This window comes from Canis lupus, chromosome 9, assembly GCF_003254725.2.
Source record: "Canis lupus dingo isolate Sandy chromosome 9, ASM325472v2, whole genome shotgun sequence".
Classification (NCBI taxonomy): Eukaryota; Metazoa; Chordata; class Mammalia; order Carnivora; family Canidae; genus Canis; species Canis lupus.
The window spans coordinates 28,132,560-28,153,083 of record NC_064251.1 but is presented as its reverse complement, the minus strand read 5'-3'; the positions used below and the strand labels follow the sequence as shown (position 1 = coordinate 28,153,083).

The 20,524-nt window shown below is 41.9% G+C and overlaps 1 long non-coding RNA gene and 1 pseudogene across 1 annotated transcript; one reads left to right on the top strand and one right to left on the bottom strand.

Moving 5' to 3' along the window:
- The first annotated feature begins 6,145 nt into the window (after positions 1-6,145).
- Positions 6,146-7,257, top strand: LOC112655281 (uncharacterized). The gene is made up of 2 exons (XR_003133603.3): positions 6,146-6,659; positions 7,009-7,257. It is a non-coding gene; the product is annotated as an uncharacterized LOC112655281 (long non-coding RNA).
- A 2,820-nt stretch (positions 7,258-10,077) lies between these two features.
- On the bottom strand, positions 10,078-10,529 carry LOC112655278 (40S ribosomal protein S20-like; annotated as a pseudogene).
- Positions 10,530-20,524: the final 9,995 nt, after the last annotated feature.

Here is a 20,524-nt window from a genome sequence, read left to right as displayed (position 1 = left end):
CCACGGGAAGGTTTTGAACAGGGAGTGACATCATCTGATACATGTAAAAAAAAAATCACACTGACTGCCATAGAATAAATGGGTGCGGCCAAGGTACGAAGAGGAATCAGGTGTCTTTTCGACAGCTGGTCCTGTGACTCTGGACTGGCTCAGTCTGTACAGTTGGAAAGTCCTGATCTTGAGGTTGTGAGTTTGAGCCCTAGGCTACTTGTAGAGGTTACTTAAAAAAAAAAAAAAATATATGTATATATATATATATATATTGCTGAAGGAATTGGACATATGCAAGCAAAGAAAAAAGGAAAGAACATCTACCTACACCTCCACCTTAAACAAAGGTTCTTTCAAAATGGATCATAGGGGATCCCTGGGTGGCTCAGTAGTTTAGCACCACCTTCAGCCCAGGGCGTGATCCTGGAGACCCGGGATCGAGCCCCACATCTGGCTCCCAGCATGGAGCCTGCTTCTCCCTCTGCCTGTGTCTCTGCCTCTCTCTCTGTGTCTCTCATGAATAAATAAATAAAATCTTAAAAAACAAAACAAATGGATCATAAAGGGGCACTTGGGTGGCTCAGTTGGTTAAGCATCCTACTCATGATTTGGGTCAGGTCCTGATCTTTCGTGAAATCCAGCCCACTGTGGGGGCTCTGCCTCTGCTTCTGCCATCCCCTGACTCCTGCACAAGCTCTCTCTCTCTCAAATAAATAAATTTCTAAAAAATGGATCACAGATTTAAGTGTAAAACTATAAAAAGTTTAGGAAAAACATGGTAAAAAAAATCTTCAGGGACACCTGGGTGGCTCAGGGGTAGAGGATCTGCCTTTGGCCCAGGGCGTGATTCCGGAATCCCAGGATCGAGTCACACGGCGGGCTCCCTGCATGGAGCCTGCTTCTCCCTCTGCCTGTGTCTCTGCCTGTCTCTCTCTCTCTGTCTCTCATGAATAATAAATAAAATCTTAAAACAAAAACAAAAACAAAAACACTTCAGGACTAAGAGCCAGCCAAAGAGTTTTTAGACTTGCCACCAAAAGCACAATCCATAAAATGAAAGGGTTGATATATTGGACCCTAACAAAAATAAAAACATTTTCCCTTTGAAAGACCCTGAGAAGAGGATAAAAAAAAAACAAGCTGCAGGGTAAAAGAAAATATTTGCAAATCATGTATCCAATACAGGCCTTGTATATAGAACACATAAAGAATTTTCACAACTCAACAGTTTAAAAAAGTCCGATTAGAAAAAGAACAAAAGAGGGGTGCCTAGGTGACTCAATTGGTTAAGTATCTGCCTTCGGCTCAGATCATGATCCCAGAGTCTGGGATCAAGCCTGAGTCTGGCTCCCTGCTCAGTGGAAAGCCTTCTCTCTCTCCTTCTGCAACTCCCTGTGCTTGTGCTCTAGCACATGCTCTCACACACTCTCTCTCTCAAATAAACAAAATCTTGAAAGAAAGAAAGAAAGAAAGAAAGAAAGAAAGAAAGAAAGAAAGAAAGAAAGAAAGAAAGAAGAAAGAAGAAAATGAACAAAAGGCAAAAATAGACATTACACTGAAAGGGATTTACAGGTGGCAAATAAATACATGAAGAGTTTCTCGACATCATTAGCCATTAGGGAAATGCAATTAAAAAAAAAAAGATTGTATTTATTCATGAGAGACACTCAAAGAGAGAGGCAGAGACACGGGCAGAGGCAGAAGGAGGATCCCCACGGGGAACTTGATGCGGGACTCATCCCAAGACCCTAGGATCATGCTGTGAGCTGAAGGCAGACGCTGAACCACTGAGCCACCCAGATGTCCCAGGAAATGCAAATTAATACCACAATGAGGTAGCACTACACACCTATCTTAATGCTTAAAAAAAAAAAAGAGCACCCCACTAGCTCAATGGGTAGAGCACGGGAGTCTTGATCTCACTGTAGTGAGGTTGTAAGTTTGAGCCCCATGTTGGATGTAGAGTTTACTTTTAAAAGGAGGGAAAAGGGGCTCCTGGGTGGCTTAGTGGGTTGAACATCCAACTCTTGATTTCAGCTCAGGTCTTGATCTCAGGGTCCTGAGTTTACACCCCATGTTGGGCTCCAGGTTGGGCTCCATGGTGGGTGTTGAGCCTGCTTTTTTTTTAAAAAAAAAAAAAAAAGGGAAAAAAAATAGTGACAGTGCTGTTGAAGAGGTGGAGAAACTAGATCCCCTCATACATCGCTGGTGGGAATGTAAAATGGTATAGGCCCTCAGGAAAAGTTTGCCAGTTTCTTATAAAACTAACCAGGCACTTTCCATATGACCTGACAATTGCCCTCATGGGTGTCTATTCCAGAGAAATTAAAGATTTATGTTCTTTTCACACAAAAACCGGCATACAAATGTCCTTAGCAGCTTTATTTGTAATAGCCAAAAACTGGAAACAGGGACGCCTGGGTGGCTCAGTGGTTGAGTGCCTCCCTTCGGCCCAGGGCCTAATCCAGAGTCCCAGGATCAGGTCCCACATTAGGCTCCCTGTATGGAGACTTCCTCTCCATCTGCCTGTGTCTCTGCCTCTCTCTCTCTGTGTCTCTCGTGAATAAATAAATAAAATATTTTTTAAAAACTGGAAACAACTCAAATGTCCATCAAATGAAAGCTTAAACAAACTAGTCTCTATCCATCTGTACCATGGAACATTACTCAATAATAAAAGAATGGGACACCTGGATGGCTCAGCAGTTGAGCATCTGCCTTGGGCCCGGAGCATGATCCTGGAGTTCCCACATCAAGTCCCGTGTCGGGCTCCCTGCATGGAGCCTGTTTCTCCAACTGCCTGTGTCTCTGCCTCTCTCTCTCTCTCTCTCTCTCTCTCATGAATAAATAAATAAATAAAATCCTGAAAAATAAAAAAAAGTAATAATAAAGGAAGAGAGGCGCCTGGGTAGCTCAGTTGGTTAAGCATCTGCCTTCAGCTCAGGTCATGATCCCAGGGTCCTGGGATCAAACCCCAGAGCCCCAAGTCAGGCTGTCTGCTTATCATGGAGCCTGTCTCTCCTTCTCCCACCACCTGCTGCTCCCCCTGCTTGCGCTCTCTCTGTCAAATAAATAAATAAAATCTTTAAAAAATAATAATAAAAGAAGAAGAAAAAAGCTATTGACACACAACAACTTGGATAGATCTCAAGAGAGAGTATGCATTATTGCATTTATATAATGTTCTTGAATTCACAGAATTTTAAAGATAGAGGACACATTAGGAGTGTTCAGGAGTTTGGGATGCGGGAGAGGGCATGGGGTATTCCTAAAAGGGTAGTAAGAGGGAGCCTTGGAGTGATGGACTACTTCTGTATCTTGATTGTGGTGACAGTTACATGAATCTACACATGTGATAAAGCTGCATAGAATTATACATACACACAAATGAGTGCTTGTAAAACTGATGAAATCTGAATAAACTCTGCAGATTATACCAATGTCAATTTCCTGGTTTTGATATTGTTCTGTAGTTATGCAAGATGTTACCATTAGAGGACACTGGGTTAAGGATACATGAGACTTCCTTGTACTTTTTTTTTTTTTTTTTGCAACTTCCCATAAATCTTATCTTTTCTTTTAAGTGAGCTCTATGCCCAACCTGGGGCTTGAACTCATGACCTTGAGATCAAGAGTCGCATGCTGCACTGACTGAGCCAGCTAAGCATCTTGCAACTTCCCATAAATCTATTATTTCAAAATTTAAAAATTTAAATAAATAAATAAATAAATAAATAAATAAATAAATAAAAATAAATAAATAAATAAAAAAATTTAAAAGGGATGCCTGGCTGGCTTAGCCAGAAGAATGTGCAACTCTTGATCTTGGAGTGGTAAATTCAAGCCCCATGTTGGGTGTAGAGATTATTTAAAAATAAGAGTTTGGGGATCCCTGGGTGGCTCAACAGTTTAGCGCCTGCCTTTGGCCCAGGGTATATCCTGGAGTCCTGGGATCAAGTCCTGCACCGGGCTCCCTGCATGGAGCCTGCTTCTCTCTCTGCCTGTGTCTCTGCCTCTCTCTCTGTGTCTCTCATGAATAAATAAATAAATAAAATCTTTAAAAAATAATAAAACAAAGGCTTAAAAATAATAAAAAAATAAATAAAGGCTTAAAAAAGATAAAATAAAGAAATGTTATAAAAAATTTTTCTTCAAACAGAATCAGGAAAGCTGATGGAGTCTATACCATTAGTCTAAGTGGGAAATTATGGTGGTTTGGAATATGTGATGAGAAAGAAAAAAGAGACAAGTGGCTAGTTACAGGACGTATATTCAAGGTTTGGCACATAGGTCTTACGGATGGATAGGATAGGGGACATGAAAAAAAATAGATGTTGGCTCCTAATTTTCTTTCTTTAAGATTTTATTTTAATTTGTTAAGGTTTTTTTTATAAGATTTTATTTATTTATTCTTAAGTTTTTTTAAGATTTTCTTTTTTAAAGATTTTTAAAAATTTATTTATTCATGAGAGACACACAGAAAGAGGCAGAGACACAGACAGAGGGCGAAGCAGGCTCCATGCAGGAAGCCTGACATGGGACTCCATCCTAGGACCCCAGAATCACCCCCTGGGCTGAAGGTAGGTGCTCAACCGCTGAGCCATCAAGGCTCCTTTAAGAGTTTATCTTTAAGCAATCTCTACACCCAGTATGGGACTCGAACCCACAACCTTAAGATCAAGAGTTGCACCCTCCACTGGCAGAGCCAGCCAGGTACCCCCTAGTTTTCTTTCTTACTTACTTTTTTTGGTGGCGGAGGAGAGGATGCATTAAGTATCCGTTCAATAGTTATCTACAAAGCTCCTTTATAAGTTGTTGGGGACCGCTGCACTAGTGCTTCTAAAACCTCTATGTACAAACAAATCACATAGGGAATTGTTAAAACAAAAATTCTTCTTTTTTTTTAAGATTTTATTTATTGATGGGATCCCTGGGTGGCGCAGCGGTTTGGCGCCTGCCTTTGGCCCAGGGCGCGATCCTGGAGACCCGGGATCGAATCCCACATCGGGCTCCCGGTGCGTGGAGCCTGCTTCTCCCTCTGCCTGTGTCTCTGCCTCTCTCTCTCTCTGTGACTATCATAAATAAATAAAAATTTAAAAAAAAAGATTTTATTTATTGAGCAGCCAGGGTGGAGTTTTTTAAATAAATAAAAGATTTTATTTATTTATTCATGAGAGACACACACACAGAGAGAGAGAGAGAGAGAGAGAGAGAGGCAGAAACACAGGCAGAGGGAGAAGCAGGCTCCCTGTGGGGAGCCTGATGGGGCACTTGATCCCAGACCCTGAGCTGAAGGCAGACACTCAACTGCTGAGCCACACAGGGATCCCTAAAAAGCAAATTCTGATTCAGTACGTCTAGAGTGAAGCCTGAGAGTTTGATGATTCCAAGGTTGTCGATCGATAGACTCTACAATACCATCTCCTGGAGGCAGGTTCCTTTAAAAATGTTATAAGCCTTATTGGGTGGGGAGGATCTTGCCCAGGCAGAATCTGGAGAAGGGGAATGGACAGTAGAAAATAGGAAGATTTCATCTCTTCCTGGAAGCCATCCTAATTACATGACTCGCCCAACCCTTCCTTGCCCAACTCTATACACAACCCTTCAGGCTTCTGTAGGTAAATGTTTCAACAGAACAAATTAAAAAACAATAAGAATTTAAGCTAACACTAATCTTTTTTTTCAAGTTTTATTTATTTATTTATTTATTTACTTACTTACTTATTTATTTATTTATTTAACTAATCTCTGCCCCCAATGTGGGAAGCAAATTCATGATCTCAAGATCAAGAGTCACATGCTCTTCTGACTGAGCCAGTCAGGCACCCTGAAACTAATGGACGTAATGGACATATGAACCCATCTCTCCAGAAACCCTGAGAAAGGGTTTCAGTTTCTTTTCTTTTTTTTTTTTTAGTTTCTTCTTGAAACTTCCGGGAAGGGGAATCCACTACCTCAGACATCAGATCCCTGGCCTTCCACCCTCCCCTTGTTTAAATAGCAACAACAACAATAAACTTGCAAATTTGAATATATTCACCCTCCCCCAAAATAATAACAGGAGTAATGTTTAGTGAACTGCACTAATGACACCAACTCTTGTGGAGAAAGAGTGGTCACTAGGCTGCCTTGGTAGCATAGGGGGAAGGTTTCACCGAAGTATGATTGGGATGCACAGAGAGAAGATGGCAGATAGGCAAGTCTGTAGGTTCTGGGAGACAAGGAAAATAGCCAAGAGCAAAGGATGCAAACAGGAAAAAGTAAAAAATGTCAGAGAAACTCATTAGACACTCCTGATAGAGTGCTTCTAGAATAGTGGGGGAGAAGACCAGCAGATTAATGACAAGCCTTGAATGCTAGCCCAAGAAATTGGGACCGTAGTTAATGGAGAGTCATGGAAACTTTGAGTGTAGAACAGTGACCTGAGAAACATCTTAAAATTCTAGAACTTAATAAAACTGTTGTGGCTATCTAATTCACTCACTTTATAGGCATACACACAGACCAAAAGAGATGACTCGATTTATTCAGGATTACATTGGTACATGGGGAATGCTATGCTTTAGAACAATGAAGAATCTAGCTATAGTCTGGAGGGTAGATTGGATAGGGAGACACTGGAAGCAAAGAGGCCCATAAAGAAAATGCCAATGTCATCAATAATCAAGGTATGAGGATTAAAGTGGTCAAAGGGATGTTTGTGCTAAAACTCATAGGCTAAACTAACAAGGTTTGGGAAGTGATTGAATATGATTGACAAGAGCTGGAAAGGAACTCTATCACAGCAATGATAGTGCTGAAGATCATGAGTCTGTTTTCAAGTGATGTGGGGGCGATTCTTGGATCAACTACATATTAATTATGTGATCTTGGTCAAGACATCCAATATCGCCAAGCAAACCTCAGTTTTTGTCATGACATCATAAGAGTGTTGAGAGGATTTATATAAAGTAATGCAATAAAATTTAACACAGTGTCTGGCACAAAGTAAATAATAAATATCTGGTTTTTTTATAGCTATGGATGACAGAATTTTACACCTAAGAATTGTGATAATAATGATATTATTCAAATAGGGAAGACCGAAAAAGCCAGCTAGAGGAAGATGTAATGCATCTGATGGAGGTGATACAAGAGAGAGAACGTACGGTAACCAACTGAAGACATTTATCTGGGGTTCAGAAGAGATGCTAAGCCTAAGAAGAAATAGGTGGGGGTTATTTGCATAAAAGTGTTATATAAATACCTCAAAGCCAAACATGAAAACATTGACAATGTTCTTTTATTTCAAAGGCAGACTTTTTGTGATTGTGTAGATATAAATTCCAATATCTGACAAACAAATATGCATTCTAACAATACGTCAAACGTGTCTTCTAGAATTTTTACAATATATAATATGCTATTGCTTGCCAAGCGTAGAGCCTTTTTTTTTTTTTTTTAAGATTTTATTTATTTATTCATAGACACAGAGAGAGAGGCAGAGACACAGGCAGAGGGAGAAGCAGGCTCCATTCAGGGAGCCTGATGTGAGACTCAATCCTGGGTCTCCAGGATCACATCCCAGGCTGCAGGCGTTACCAAACCGCTGCGCCACTGGGGCTGCCCAGGGTAGAGCCTTTTAGAAATTAAATTAAAGAGACACCTGTGTGGCTCAGCAGTTGATCATTTGCCTTCGGTTCAGGGCTTGATCCCGGGGTCCTGGGATCGAGTCCCACATCAGGCTCCCTGCATGGAGGTTGCTTCTCCCTCTGCCTATGTCTCTGCCTCTGTTTCTGTGTCTCTTATGAATAAATAAATAAAAATCTTAAAAAAAAAAACTAAAGAAATGAAATTATATAGAGACACCTCGGTGGCTCAGTCAGTTGAGTGTCTGACTCTTGATTTCAGCTCAGTTTATGATTTCAGTGTTGTGGGATGGAGTCTCTTGGGCAGACTTCCACTTGAGATTCTCTCTCTCCCTCTCCCTCTGCCCCTCCCCACCTCACCTGCACTCTTTCTCTCTCTCAAATCAATAAATCGTAAACAAAACGAAATGAAATTATATAAAAAACAGGGATCCCTGGGTGGCGCAGCGGTTTGGTGCCTGCCTTTGGCCCAGGACGCGATTCTGGAGACCCGGGATCGAATCCTACGTCGGGCTCCCTGCATGGAGCCTGCTTCTCTCTCTGCCTGTGTCTCTGCCTCTCTCTCTCTCTCTCTCTCTCTTACTATCATGAATAAATAAATAAAATCTTAAAAAAAAAAAGGAAAAAGTATCTTAAAAGGACCAATAATTGCCATTCATTTGTTACACAAAAATGAATGATAATAGACAACATATATTGAAGGATTACTCTGTGCCAGGCACAGTGCTTTATTTATAGTAGTATGCACAACCACTTAGTGTGGTAAATACTATTATTGTCCTTATTTTTTAGGTAGGGAAACTGAAGCTCATGGAAGGTGGGTGACTTGCTCAAATTCAGACAGCCAGAAGAAGTGGAACGAGGTGTTTTTTTTTTTTAAGATTTTATTTATTCATTCATGAGAGACACAGAGAGAGGCAGAGACACAGGCAGAGAGAGAAGCAGGCTCCATGCAGGAAGCCCAATGCACCACTGGATCCCAGGACTCTGGGATCAGGACCTGAGCTGAAGGCAGACACTCAACTGCTGAGCCCCACCCAGGTGCCCCAGAACTAGGATTTAAAGCCAGTCCATGCAGGGCCAGAGCTTCAGCTCTAAATTACGTGTGTGCTTCTTCACCACGTGGAAGGCTTTTTTCTAAAAGTCTCACTTTCCTGAGGGATCACTATGAGATGCACTATGAGATGCAAAGAAATCATAATCAATAAGACAGCAAGCCCTAACACTGTGCAAAGAATAGAATTGATTCAGGTCATGTCTGTCCTGCTATTAATGATTTAAGGAATCAGAGCAACTAACGCATTATGCCCACATGTGAGAAACAGAAAGGCATCCTGGGATGCAGGGCAAAGAGAGGCCATTCATAATACTAATTAGGAATGAGTCCTGTGGGAATCTTCACTGCCCTTAATCAAGAATGAAGTATGAACCCTCCCACTTTTGACTCCAGAGTCAAACTACAAATCAAACAGCACGATCATTTGGTGAAGGTAATTGCCTATGTTTCGGGAAAAAAATTGCACACAGGTCATTTGTCTGTCTCTAGCTCTGCAATATGGTTAAAAAAAAAAAACTGCATCATCAATCTTCTGAGTGAGGCCCTGATCCTTGAGGGAGGGAGGAGAAGAGATTTTTTGGGGAAACCTGCAAAATTTGCTGATGAGAGAAAGAACTTGTAAGAGGCTCCTCACATAGTCTGGGGTAGCAGCTATATGAGGTGGGCCTGATTCTAACTTTTATTTTTCAGGTGGGGAAAATGAGGCCCAGAAAGGTTAAATAGTTTAGCCAAGACCACAAAACCAGTAAGTGGCAGAGGCTGGCTGTCAATCCGTGCCACTCTTGCTCCAGAGTTCATGTTAACTACCACACCATGCCATTTAACATTGTGTCCTCAGGAATTATATGCTTTTCCGGCCCAATAAGATGCCAAGGATTACAAGGCAACCCCAATGGGATCAGTTATCTCTTTTCTTCCTGTTCAACTACACTGCCTTCTTCTGACACTCCTAGTTTCTGCTCATGACTACGAGAGCGATGATTCTAATGCCATTGATTTTTTTCTCTCTCCTTAAGCTCCTCAATCCCACTTATTTTCACATTCTCTTACAACCCTCCTCTTGTTTCCACTTTCTAAACTTAGATATAATAAAGCCTTTTGCAAAGACATGGGCTCTTTGCCTGGAAAAGTCTCTCCACTTGCCTTGACCCTGGTCTAGTCTTAACAGACTAAAATTCTCTGGGGGAAGCCTGAAGAGGTTCACCATTCAGAGCAATGATTTCACATTTGTCTCCCTCTTGCTTTCTTGTCATCTGACTTTCCAAGACGCCTACTGGGAGTCTGTTACATGGGCCTGGTGTCTTTTGTCTTCACTGATGATGATCATAATGCTGGACTGGTTTGGTTTGTCTCTCCAGTCTCTCCCAATTGGGGCTGGATATCACATAATCTATAACTTCTTTTTTTTTTTTTTTTTTTTGCATTTTATTTATTTGTTTGTTTTTAACAACAGATAATCAATTTATTAAAAAGGTTGATTTAAGCATCTGCAGTGGTGACTTCAACCTCAACTCCAGGCTCAATACTGATGGAGGTAATCTGCTTAACAGTCTCAGAAAGACTGTGCAGATCAATGAGTCGCTTGTGGATCCTCATCTGAAAATGATCCCAAGTCTTAGAACCTTCACCACTAGGAGTCTTTCTCGCAATGATTCTCAGAGTCTTGGTAGGCATCAGCACTGGTCCTTTCACTTTGAGATTCTTTTCCTTTGCACCTCTGATCAAGTCAGCACATACCTTTTCCAAAGATTTTACATTGCGGCTGGTTAGAGTAATTCTAATTCAGTGAATCGCCACCTCTGATTCCAAGGGTGTCTCCCGGTGTCTTTAAATGCCATGGCTGCAGTGTGGCTTCCTGACCCGCTTGTTCCTCAGTGAGAGCGAACAGCGGTGAGTCAGGAGCAGGAGCGGGGCATCCTGGACTCCGCTCTGGTGGAGACCACGTCTTCCTCCTGATTTATTTATTTGACAGAGAAAGAGAGAGAGAGAGAACAGCAAGCAGAGGGAGAGGGAGAAGTAGGCTCTCAGCTGAGCAAGGAGCCCAACACAGGGCTCAATCCCAGGACTTTAGGATTATGACCTGAGCTAAAGGCAGACACCCAACCAACTGAGCCATTCAGGTGCCCCATAATTTCCGTAATACTATGATTTTAGCACCTTTTGTATTAGTCAAGATAGGCTAGGTTATGCTAGAGCCAAAAGTCAATCACAAGTCTCAGTGGTTTAATGATACTTAGTCCATCAGGCTTGGATAACAAAAACACAATAGACTGGATGACTTATTAAAATTATGTGTGTATTTAAAGTTGGAAGGCAGCTCTGTGATCTCCTCAGAGGCTATCTTCAGTAGGGGCTTCAGATCCAGGTACTTCGAGCCTTCTTCTCATGTCAGGGCTTTAGGTCCTGTCTCCAACTGGGCCACTACCCCTGAACATACCTGGCCTCTGTAGTTTTCGAGAGATGATATCATGCTGCAGAAATCCTTCCATGAGAATGCAGACACACAGGGTGTGATTTGGTAACAGACTCCTAGTAAGAAGAGATGCCCATAGGAGATGGAGCTGGGTGTGGCTCCTCACTAATAATCCGACAGGAATTAAAAATGTAGTTTACATTTACTGAACACTCCTGTGCCAGCCACTATTCAAAATGTTTTGTGTGAAAAAAAAATGTTTTGTGTGTATTATGGCATCGAACCTTCACAACAACCCTGTAAGACTAGTACTCATATTCTCAAACTCATTCTACAGAAGAGGAAACTATGGTACAAGAGAGTAACTTGTTTAAGAAACACAGCTAGTTAAGTGACAGAAGCATAATTCAGACCCCGGGAGCTAACTCCAGAAACCTTGTACACTCTCAATCACTTGTGTTTATTGCCTTGTGCTTGGCCAAGATTTTGAATTTTAACTTTTTTACAAAACATTAAAGAACACATTCCTCTAGGGGCACCTGGGTGGCTCAGTGGTTGAGCATGTGCCTTCAGCTCAGGGTGTGACCCTGGGGTCTCAGGATGGAGTTCCTCATTGGGCTGCCCACTGGGAGCCTACTTCTCCCTCTGCCTTTGTCTCTGACTCTCTGTGTGCCTCTCATGAATAAATAAATACAATCTTAAAAAAAAAAAAGAATATATTCCTCTGAGTCTTGATTTCTGCTAACTTGATAGTAAACAATGTTATTCCCTTATATGCAACATTTATATAACAGAATGGGAGATAGGCCAGGATATGTCCTCTTCTTCCAGACATATGATCTTATATCAAATGTATGATACTTGGCTTCTGATTTCAGAATTTGAAAAATAGAGTCCTGAATGTGGCATTGAGCTTAGTCCAGTGTTAGATACTAGCTTCAATGAAGCCAGAAGGTGACCATGGATGATTCCTCACTTGTAAAAGGAGGGAATTAGATTCCACTGCTAGCTAAGTGACCTCCTAATGTTCAGATCTCATGTCCAAAGGAGTAACTCTCCGCAGGGAGTTCCCAGCACCAAGGCAGAAGGAAAGAGCAAATATATATCTTGAAAGAGGCCGACTCTCTGGTGCCCCTCGAGTCACACATATCCAATTGAAATGAACAAATGAGTATCTGTTCCCTGCTTCCGATGTGTGAGACTATCAATTGGCAACGGCTACTATGCTTAGGTTTTTAACTGGCTCTGTTGCCCTTGCTAAAAATAAGCTGCTAGTGTTAGTGTTGAGTCATTTTCATGCATGAATATGTGGAGGAAAAAAGTGACAAAGGTCATAGAGGCTGTGCATACGATGATTTCCCTTCTGACCAGATACCACACCTTGTTCCCAACCAGCCCTCTTTTTCTGTTTTATTTTAGATAAGCCATATACCTTAAATAGAAAATAGATTCAATAGTACTTTATTGTGTTTTAGTTTATTCATATCCTGTTCTCTACTTGTGGGCTGGCCTTGTCCTCATTGCTGGATTTTTGTACTTTTCTGAGGAATAAACGATGTTAACAACTACAGTTTGCACAGTGATTACATATGCATATATGCATACTTTCCTTTGAACAGTCAGCCCCGGTCTTGCTGACGTGGCAACCTGTGGATGGGTTCCCAGCTTTCTCTAGAGGTAGTAAAGTCTTACCAGGACAGGCTCCATTCTGGGCAGAATTGTAATGTTTCATTTTCAGGTAAATTTTCTATTTCATTTTTGAGGATTCTTTTTTTTTTTTTTTAAGATTTTATTTATCTATGAGAGACACGGAGAGAGAGGCAGAGACAGACAGAGGGAGAAGCAGGCTCCCTGCAGGGAGCCCGATGCAGGACTGGATCCAGGGGCCCCCGGATCACACCCTGGGCCACAGGCAGACACTCAACCACTGAGCCACCCAGGTGTCCCTTTTTTTTTTTTTTTTTGAAGATTCTTCTGTTTCATTTCTGGGATCTCTATCCTTCACCTCCTATCCCTGTGGCCAGTGCCCTTATTCTGCTTTCTAATCAAAGTTTCTTTCTCTCTTTTTCTTTTTTTTTAAGTAGGCTCCACACCCACTGTGGGGCTCAAACTCACGACCTTAGATGAAGAGTTGCACGCTCCATGGACCGCACCAGCCAGGTGCCCGAAGTTTCTTACTCATTAGGTCTTCATCTCATTGGTATAAAATGAGAAGAAAGTTGGAGGAGAAAGACTTTCTTTCTTTCTTTCTTTTAGAGAAAGGAGGCAGGGGGTAGAGGGAGAGAGATTTTTAAATAAAATCTTTAAAAAAAAAAGCCGTTTCTTCAGAGTTGCTGATTTCATCTAGCTTTTTGGTAGAAAACAGTTGATTACACAAAGTATAAAGGGTGAAGGGGCTTTTGGTAGCTTTTCGGTAGAAAACTGTTGATTACACAAAGTATAAAGGGTGAAGGGGCACCTGGCTGGCTCAGTCAGTAGACCTTGCGACTCTTGATCTCAGGGTTGTGAGTTCGAGACCCATGTTGGGTATAGAGATTACTTAAAAAAAATCTTTAAAAAATTCAAAAATATAAAAGGTGAAATTGGACCATGTGTTTCATAAAATGATTCATCCTAGGAGTATTGTCCACAAATAAGTCCTAACTACATTCATAAGTTCATGGGTTTTTTTTTTTATTAAGATTTTATTTATTTATTCATGAGAGACAGAGAGAGAGAGGCAGAGACACAGGCAGAGGGAGAAGCAGGCTCCATGCAGGGAGCCTGATGTGGGACTCGATCCTGGGACTCCAGGATCACACCCTGGGCCGAAGGCAAGTGCTAAACCTCTGGGCCACCCAGGGACCCCATAAATTAATGATTTCAAATGGTTTGTCCAGCTATCATCTTTCTTTGCGATCCAGTCCAGAAGCTCCTCAAACCATAAGTATCCCAAACAAACTTATTTTAAAGATTTATTTACTTAGGGAGACAGAGAGAGCAGGAACAGAAGGGGCAGAGGGAAAGGGAGAGAATCTCAAGCAGACTCTGTGCTGAGCACAGAGCCAAAACCAAGAGGTCAGGTGCATAACTGATTGTACCACCCAGGTACCCCCAAACTTATTTTATTTTAAAAAGCAAACTTCCGTCCTGAATTAGCTCTCTAGATTGGTGGTACCACCATTTACTCATTTGCCCAAGCCAGAAAACTGTAAGTCCCTTTCTGCCACCCTCGAAATCTGGCAAGTTCTGTCCATTGGCTCTTTCAAATATTTCTCACGCCCATAACCATGGCCATTACCTTAAGTAACATGGGCATGTGGAGGCGGGAAGGGAGATTGGACAGATACTGATGGAATTCTAGGGGAAAGATCTAAGATCAGCTGACGCATATACACCAAGACATTAACAAACTAGACAAAATTCTTGCCTCTTACCCACAGTATTTTATTCACTTCCCCCACCTCTGTGCACCCCTGCATTTTAGCATAAAAGTGACCTCGCCTGCAGGGCTCCCAAGATGGAGAGAAAACACTTTTGATTCCTGATAAGATTTAACCAGGAGTTGAAGATGAGATGGAGAAAGAACATATGGAAAAAGGCTTCACTTATTCAGACTGGAGGATTGGTAGGATAGGATGGAGCAAAGGAGGAAAGGTATGAAGAACATAAAACTATCACGTGTGTCCTTATTTTTGGGAGCCCATGCTTGTTTCAGAGAGTAAGAGGTATGTTGAATAAATCAAAGTAGCACTGAGGACACTACCTTCTTCTCATCTGGGGCTCAGGAAAATGCTGCCCTGAAGATCCCCCATATTAACCTAAGGAACAAGTACATCAAGTCATCTGTGCTGTGGAGTTAGGCCCTGGGAGGCCTAGAGGCTTAGCTTTGCAACCCTAGCCTGGGAACTTGGTGGCAGAAGTGGATAGTACATAGCAGGTGGCTCTGAGGTGAGGGCTGCAGGGAAGGCTGCCATCACAGCCAGACTTCAGACATCTCACATAACATCAGAGTCAGAGGAGGCCAAATGAGACACGGAGTGACACATGGGGGATGGGGAATGGGGCATGGGTTCTAGTAACTCAAAATTTTAACTTTGAAGGAAAGCTGAATATCCAGAGACCAGGCAAGCAAGAATATCACTTGCTTGAGACCAGCAAGAGGCCAGAAGACAAAGATCAGAGGTCCCTTCAAGGATCCAAAGATCCCATTCACCTTTATCCACCTCCATCAAGTGGCTAAAGACACAATTTTTCCTCGTTTTTTTTTTTTTAATATTTTATTTATTTATTCATGAGAGACACACAGAGAGAGGCAGAGGGAGAAGCAGGCTTCCCAAGAAGCCCAATGTGGGACTCAATCCCAGGACCCCAGGATCATGCCCTCAACCAAAGGCAGACGTTCAACCTCTGAGTCACCCAGGCATCCCCACACTTCTCCCTCTTATTCTAAGGTCTCTTAAGGGAAGGATCAGTTAGGTGAGAGGCTAGCCAAAAGACTCAGTATTCTTTTTTTTTTTTAAGATGTTTTATTTATTTATTTGAGAGAGAGAGAGAGCACAGAGGGAGAAGAAGAAGAAGCTGACTCCTTGCTGAGCAGAGAGCCCACCGCAGGGCTCTATCCCGGAACCCAGAGGTTATGACCCAAGTGGAAGGCAGACACTATCCAGGTGCCCCAAGACTCAGTATTCTTATTCAAGAGAGAGCACACATGCATGTGACCTAAAGAGACTGTTTCAATAATCCCTCAGACCAATATTTCTTTTGAACTAGGTCTGTTTTGTGAGTGTGGCCTCAGGAAGTAGGCCACATTAGGTTTGGACAAAACAAATAAATCATTTTTCTCTGCTTATCTGAATCCATGAGTTAACCTCCAAGCCAAACATCTGCAGGGATTACTTTCTCCTTGGCAAAATCCTCCAGGATGTGTTCACCTAAATAACCTCCAGATATAGCTGTTCTTTTCTCTTTGCCATTACTGTACCTTCTATGTATGTAGATTGCACTAGCACATGGTTTCTGCTTCCCAGGCCTGCCTCCCTTAATAGACTGCTCATCTTGAGGGCAAGTACTGTGCCTGATCTTAGCCAAGATTCTTCACCTTGGGCCTGGCACAGGACCCAGCACTTCCAAGGCAACAAGTTTTGGCTGAATTGCACTGAGTTTTTAAAGATGGCAGATTTCAGGTGTGATGTTCTGGGTCATCGGGATCTTCCTCTCAAATCATACACACAAATAGGTTGGCATTTAGAAGAAATAGTTTCTTTTCATCTCTATTCCTTTCCCAGTATGACTGTTAATAAGTATGTCAAAATTAATTTCTAAACTAGAATGGATTTGCAACGTTATCCCCAATGAAATCTATTTAAAGACAGACCTTTAGAAATGGGGTTTGGGTTTGTCTGATGTTTCCTAAAATTCTAATCTATGTCTTTATCATCTATTTACTTAGGAGACTCGAGTGAGGGAGTGAGGGTGGAATGGGGGACCAAAATTCAGGTTTCTTTCTGGCAAGTCTCACTGGATGCTTACTCCAGAGAAAACAAGTCCCCGTCTATGTACTTGACTCCTCTCCCCAAGGACAATGAAGACTTCCTGGATCACCCTATAGATTGTCAAATGTTAACTGTGGACATCCGGAAGATGGGATTCTATGGGTGATTTTAATTTTCTTCTCTGTGTTTTTCTGTATTTAGCAAATTTTCTATAGTGAGTCTGCATTTGTCTGTAATCTGGGGGAAAATCCAACCCACTATTTAGAAAATATATCTTTTATTCCCAGAGTGAACTTCAGCTCTATGTGTCAAAAGTATACTGAGGTAGCTGATGAACCTCTTCTTTCACTTAACTCAAGTCAGAAGGAAATGGAGAAAAAATAGACCTGAATACAAATTTGACCAATTTTCCTAGGACCCATTCAAAACAGCCTTAGCTTCTTCAGCCATATGTTCTGTCTCTTCATTTAATTTTTATTTTTAAAAATATTTCAATTAGGGGCACGTGGGTGGCTCAGTTGGTTGAGTGTCTTTGCCTTCAGCTCTGGTCACGATCCCAGGGACCTGGGATGGAACCCTGCATCTGGCTCCCTGTTCAGTGGGGAGTCTGCTTTTCCTTCTGCAACCCCACCCCAGCTTGTGCTCTCTCTTTCTCTCTGTCAAATAAATAAATTAAAATAGTTGAAAAAAATAAAAGATTTTATTTATTTATTTATTTATTTATTTATTTATTTATTTATTTATTTATTTATGGGCAGGTGAGGGAGCATAAACTGGGGGAAGGGCAGAGGGAGAGGGAGAAGCAGACTTTTCAGTGAACAAGGAGCCCGACAAAGGGCTCCATCATCTGAAGACAGATACTTTTTTTTTTTTTTTTAAGATTTTATTTCTTTATTCATGAGAGACACAGAGAGAGAGGCAGAGACACAGATAGGGGGAGGAGAAGCAGGCCTCCATGCAGGGAGCCCGACGTGGGACTCAATCTGGGACTCCAGGATCAGGCCCTGAGCCAAAGGCAGACGCTCAACTGCTGAGCCACCCAGGTGTCCCTGAAGACAAATATTTAACGGACTAGCCCACAAAGTGCCTCTATTTTTAATTTTTTTTTAAATGTAAGCTCTAGGGCAATCTTCTTGGGTCTTCTCCCTCTTTGGGAGCTTTGTACTCAATAAACTTTGCTGCTCACCACTCTTAAAAATAAACAGATAAAAAAGTAAGTAAGTAAGTAAATAAGCTCTAGGCCCAATGTGGAGCTCAAATTCAGGACCCTGAGATCAGGAGTCGAATGCTCCACCGACTGAGCCAGACAAGTGCCCCACAGCTTCTTAGCTTTATTTATTTAAGATTTTTTAAAAAGATTTTTATTCATTTATTTGAGATAGAGAGCAAGAGAGCACAAGCAGGGGTGGGGGCAGAGGGAAAGGGAAAAGCAGGCTCCCCATTGAGCAGGAAGTCAGACATGGGGCTCAATCCCAGGACCCAGGGATCATGATGCAGGCCAAAGGCAAACGCTTAACCCACTGAGCCACCCAGGTGCCCCTATTTCTTTAATTTTTTAAAAAAGATTTTATTTATTCGAGAGAGAGAGAGAGAGAGAAAGAGAAAGCAGAGACACAGACAGAGGAAGAAGCAGGCTCCATGCAGGGAGCCTGATGGGGACTGGATCCCGGGACTCCAGGATCACGCCCTGGGCGGAAGGCAGGGGCTAAACCGCTGAGCCACCCAGGGATCCCCTATTTCTTTAATTTTCAGCTTTTATTTATTTCTTAAGTAATCTCTACACCCAACGTGGGGCTCAAACTTGCAACTCCGAGATCAAGAGTTGCAAGCTTCACCAAATGAGCCAGCCAGGCGCCCCAGCCTCCTCATTAGGAGGTATTTCTGCCAGTTCAACGTTCTAAGTGGGGTGGTGTTGAAGGGAATAGCACTTGCCTAGAGACCTTCTTGCAACTACAGCCTGGACAGATTTGTCTATCTTCTCTTGACACTTTATAAAGGCTTTCAAAGGAAAAACTGAGGGCTCAGAAAAGTCCTCTGGGACTTTTCAAGAACCTGAATTCCACAGTTAGACTGTCTCACCAAGGACTTTCTGGTTTTTGGTATAGTTTGTGATTATTTGTCATTTTCACACTGCCATAGGCAGACGGCCTTGGGAACTGGGAGTCCTCTTTTCCTCTTTCAGCGATCTTCTCTCCACCGATGGGCAAATATAGTTTGTGAAATCAGAGAAACTGATTCACATAGAAATAACCGTAAAAGTTCCAGAAGGCTAGACAAACAACAGGACTAGTAATTTCAGTCTTCCAGTGATTATAGTTATTGTGCTTAGGAAGAAACACCTCCCTTCCTGCCCCATCAGCTCCTCCCCTCTGCTGCCTCCATTAGTGTCCTCACTATTCTTATAAGGCCAAAAAATCTCTTAAAATGGAATTTCCTTCCTTTTAGGAACCAAAAGTAAACATTTACTCTAAAGTCTACAACATGACTTGTTTTCCTGAATGACTCTTAGTCTTTAACAATAATCTCAGCACTAGTAGGTGCTGGAAATTTATCCTGGTGGTTGAGTATAGGAGGTGGGATAGCTGTCTACAAAATTAGGAGTTCACTAATGGGCCTAAATCTCAAGTCCCTCTCCTGCCTTCCTTCTCACCTATAAATGGGAATTAGAGGCTTTTATTTTACTATTATTTTTTCCCCTCCCCAAGAATCACAGGATTTTAGAATTGCAAGAGGGGTGCCTGGGTGGCTCAGTCAGTTGAGCATCCGACTCTTGATTTCAGCTCAGGTCTTTTTTTATTATTAAAGATTTTATTTATTTATTTATGAGAGAGAGAGAGAGAGAGAGAGAGAGAAAGGCAGAGGGAGAAGCAGGCTCCATGCAGGGAGCCCGATGTGGGATTAGATTCCGGGACTCCAGGATCACACCCTGGGCCAAAGGCAGGCACTCTCTCAAATAAATAAAATCTTAAAAAAAAAAGAAATGCAAGAAATCTTTACAGAGTCTGTAACACACCTCTTGACTTTACAGATGAAGAAGCTGAGGCTCATAAGCCCTTATTGTAGTGACTGGTATCCAGTAGGTACTCAGTACTCAGTAACTATTTGCTTTTTTTTTTTGTTGTTGTTTCTTTTTTTTTTTAAAGACTTTATTTATTCATGAGAGACACAGAGAGAAGGCAGAGACATAGGCAGAGGGAGAAGCAGGCTCCTCACAGGGAGCCCCATGTGGGACTCAATCCCAGAACTGGGAGATCACGCCCTGAGCTGAAGGCAGAGGCTCAACCGCTGAGCAACCCAGGCATCCCTGCTTTTTTTTTGTTTCTGGCATCAGTTGTTCAACATGACCAGCCTATATTAGAACTACAAGGTTCTCAATTTAAAAAAAACCATTTTATTTCTACTCTATCACATGGTTGTATGCTTCTACTGAGTTTACTATAAAGTCATAAATTTAATTTATGTTAAATAAATAATAATTTATGTTAAATAAATTTTATTTAACAGCTTTACTAAGATAAAGCTGTTCACATATCACACAATTCAACTTTGTAAAGCATATGATTCAATGGCTTTTAAAGATTAAAAAAAATTTATTATTTGAGAAAGAGAGAGAAAGAGGGAGAGAGCAGGAGCCTGGGGAGGGGCAGTGGGATAAGCAGACTCCCTGTTGAGCATGGAGCCCCATGTGCAGTTTGATCCCAGGACTCTGGGATTATGACCTGAGCCACCCAGACACACATCAATGGCTTTTAGTATATTCAGTCATGTACCTATCAACACAATCAATTTTAGAACATTTTCGTTATCCCCAAAAGGAACCCCATACTCATTAGCATCACTCAATTTCCCTCATCACCCCAGCCAGCTCAAGCTAACCATTGATCTTTTTTTTTTTAAGATTTATTTGATGGGACGCCTAGGTGGCTCAGTGGTTGGGTATCTGCCTTCAGCCCAGGGCGTG